General features: G+C 43.7%; 1 protein-coding gene across 1 annotated transcript in view; it reads right to left on the reverse strand.

Annotated features, from left to right (window-relative positions):
* Nucleotides 1-2,445, reverse strand: part of LOC118428328 (creatinase-like) — a 10,525-nt gene extending 8,080 nt beyond the window's left edge. The window contains exon 1 of the mRNA XM_035838380.1: nucleotides 2,206-2,445. The gene's annotated coding sequence lies outside the window, so the exon portion shown is untranslated. The remainder of the gene's footprint in view (nucleotides 1-2,205) is intronic.
* Between the last annotated feature and the right edge of the window lie 1,533 nt (nucleotides 2,446-3,978).

Below are 3,978 nucleotides of genomic sequence, written 5' to 3' on the forward strand. Positions count from 1 at the left end.
GGTACACCAGACTGACACGCGATATCCTGAATGATGTTTATATTAAACCGACTTGGCTCGCCGTTCCCTTTGTCTCTTATCCAAACAGCTGGTCCTGATTATTACCATATTCCCAAAAATACTACAAACGTCAGCATAGACCAATTTCAACTTCGATCTACACCGATCATGTAGGGTAGAGCGCAGTCAACGTTCAGCCCTTCATGCATGGGTCATAATGTCACGAATCAGTCAGGATTTTCCCCAAACACTGCCGAGTTGCATCTGTGTGGATCAGTTCAAAAATCATTACTTACGTAAAAAAGCCGAAAGGGGGACCAAACATACACAACTTCTTACCCTATGTCCAAAGAGGTATCTATCACTAAACAATGAACATAGTATTTCCAGAGTCCTACTGTAGTACAGTATAAAACCGCAAGGAGGCCCATATTCGAACATGATCCTAAATTGTTTTTCCGACCATATGTTCATGATTAAAAAAAAAAAAAACATAATGCAGTAAGACTAAACAGTGACTGGTGCAAGAGCCTTTACCCCTGGGAACCGAATCTTCCATTGACCCCAAGGTCATTTTGTTTTGTTTTGACGTTTGTTTTGCTACAGATTCAGGGTAGGTTCTAAAAATGACCCACATGATGAAATCCCGGCTGTCCATATTAGTACAAGGTGACTCATCGGTAACCTCCAAATCAATCCCTTCGATGGCCCAAATTTCGTCAGTTCGTAAACGGTCGTTGCCTTCAATAACGGTAGTTGCCATTTCACGGAACGGTCGTTTCCTTTTTAACGATCAATACCATATCCGAGCGACCGACCTTGAATTCCGAATGCTGGTGGTACAGTTGTATTCGGATATTGCCCCTGCTTCCTTTTGTATCGTTAGATTATGACGGTGGCAGATTTTAAAGACGTGATCAGAAAAAGTATTACGCAATTAGCAAAGAAAAAAAATACCCATCGTAGGGGCTGGTACCGAGGCTAACAGACACTAACTAGGCTAGGAGACAGCGGGGGAAGTTGTGTCTGTTCTCAGTTATACTCATTAGCCATGGTTCAAGGCTTACCCGGATTTAGCCCATATTACCGCTCACACGCAACATGTCAGATCCACTGACAAGGAACTCAGTAGTGATTCATTTGTCAGCTAGCTCAGCAAGATATCATCCGGCCCAGAAAAACATCCACCCAAAACTTGTTGCTACCCTAGCAACTCAAATAAGGATATCTGAAATGATTGCGATATGACAGAGAGATATGGGTCAAGAAATTTGACCCGTCATCAAATATTTACTGCCGATAAGGACTGATACGAAATCCACCTGTCAGCAGTTTACAAGTGATATGTTGTTTTTTTCAGCCACCACCCCCATTCCTTATTGGAATATCCCTGCACGGCCCTGTTGCCATGGTAACCCGTATTGTTGAACATGACTTCATGCCAGCGTGTGTCAGTCATTACCAGCTGTGCATTGTTAAGCCGACATTGACGGCATACACCTCGGGGTGGCACCGCAGTAGAATAAGGCTGCATCAATTCATTTTCCTGGCACTCAGACATCACAGTATAAAAGATAGCAAGGATACAAAATGTAGCAGAATAATTTAATTCATTTTCTTGGCACTCAGACGACTCAGTATAAAAGATAGCAAGGGAACAAAATGAAAACAGAAAAGTGCGCAGGCACCTTGCACCCCCGATCTACTATCAGACCGTAACGCAAACACATAAGATCTGTACGGGGCTACAACGGGTCTTCTCCGGTCAGCGACTTGGCCGAAGTTGAGCGGACAGCTATAAGCGCTTTTATTCAATCAGCCTATTGATCTACCACGGACTAGCATTGATTTTTCTCCAAATACAGGATTCGGTGAATTGAAATAATTGTGGCCAAATAATTATAATTAACGGTAACGATACAAAAAATGGTGACTGTTACAGTTGACCTGCGAGTGTGACACCAAGTGCAATTTTTCAATATTAAATCATGAATTAAGCCTGGAATGATTTTTTGCTGGGAAACATCATCTGCAATAAAATGTCTCTAGCAATAATAACATCATCAATTGTAGCTTCATGGATGTATATGTGTGGTCTTCTCACTGGCCACCGTGAAAAAACAGAACACCGCTGTCCAAAAGCCCTGCGCAACAAAGAAACACTGAGGGTAGCCCTCGATAGAAAGAAAATGACGCAACGCTTACCTCTACCTGTGGTAGCACTTCCGGGTAGCGGAATATTCCACGACGTTATAACGCTAGCAGGTTCGGCTATATGGTCTTCTCTTCTATCTAGACGCTGTCTGTTGTAGTCAAGTCTACGGGAAAGATCTGGAGCTCTTCTGTGCCGGTTTGACGAGATCCTCCACACTTGAGCTGCCCGCGGGTTGTGCGGTTCGTGACAAGTGCGCAGTTTTTTGGGCGACGTAAACAATCGGTGCTGTAGTCACGTGGCCCAGTCTGTTTACTGGCTCGAACTAGACTGTGGATTGCGCAATCAATGATGGACTATGAAAGAGGTTTACGGTGATACGAAGTAATGTTATAGCTTTTTTTCCATCGGTAAGGATGACTTGGCAGACATTGAGACTGACAAGTCTGGTAACAGCCGATATTTTTCTGAGCTTCCCTGGGTCGAACTCGGCACTAGGAGCTAGTGTTATACTCCGTTAAGCGCGTCTCCATTGAGCGCACGACTATATGTTTTTACGTACCAGCAAACCCTATAAGAGCCTCAAAATTTACCCAATGGTGGAAGACTACAGACTTGTGACAAAGCCTCTATACGTAAATAACGTTACTGGTATACAGCTAGAGAGTGGAAAAAGCCATTACAAGATCTTGGCACCACAAGGGCGCCCAAAATAGCAAACTTTCCGATATTGAGTTTACAAGTGTGTCATGTTCCTTTCAACAACAAGTATGAGTGACAGCAGAGTGTTCAATATCTCAGTCCTTATCTGTTATGTCTGAAATCTGTGCTAGACTGTCGTCTACTGTTATCAGAAAGCCTTTTGCCCTTGTCCCACAGACCGAGACCGGTGAATCGTGTTTGCCAAGGCGCAAACGCGCAGGTGTAGTTCAGTGAAGTGCGCACTGCGACACTTATGTATGTCACTATACAAGCCGTAAAGCCTTAGGTTAAGCCTTTAATATTTTCTCTCTGGCCATGGGGGTTATCATGTGTGGCGTCAAAGCCGTGAAACCTAGTTTGACCCTCAACATTTTGACCCGGAGGTTATGATAAAGTGCGTCGATCGCAAACAAACAAGCGCCAAACTGGCAACAGTTCGGGTCATGCGGTTTGCCGTACGGCTATCACATGTCGTCCAATCAGCGTATGTCATTTCAATCACGCCCACCATCCGCCCACGACACATGTAATTTGAGAAGGTCCTTTTATGTGTACTGGGCAAAACATAGTTTGTCTTCCTCAAAGCAGATGTTATGCGGAAAGATGTAGCATTCTGTACCAGGCACTGATTCTGATACCCTGACCCACTCCCTTGAACACTTGGTAAACGGCCAAGAGCAAAGAGGTCCAATGAAGTTTAGACATCCAGGTAGCAAGATACGCCAAATAGCAGTAACACTCAAGCAACTGCATATCAATGGCCAGACGTTACTATATTTCGATAGTATCCTTGGTAACACCGATATAACCTCCTTGGTAACACTTTAATAAGAAAGGTGGTGTATCAATACTACCTGGCACGACCTCAGAGGACTGTTTCCAAAATCTTATAATTATCCACAGGTCCTTGAGTAACTGCTATTTGGCGCAAAGAGTTTGTTGAATGTTGGAAAAAAAAAAACTTATAGTACTATTGAAAACTCATTGCTTGAAAGTTCCTTTGTTTGTACACGTACTGCATGATCCGCAAACTGAGGTTACCCAAGGATTTTGCTCTTTCCGGCTCCTTTGGGTACCTAGTTGGTGTTCACACAACCGCGCTGTCTCAAAGGTTAATGACCTCT

Source organism: Branchiostoma floridae, chromosome 12, assembly GCF_000003815.2.
Source record: "Branchiostoma floridae strain S238N-H82 chromosome 12, Bfl_VNyyK, whole genome shotgun sequence".
NCBI lineage: Eukaryota > Metazoa > Chordata > Leptocardii > Amphioxiformes > Branchiostomatidae > Branchiostoma > Branchiostoma floridae.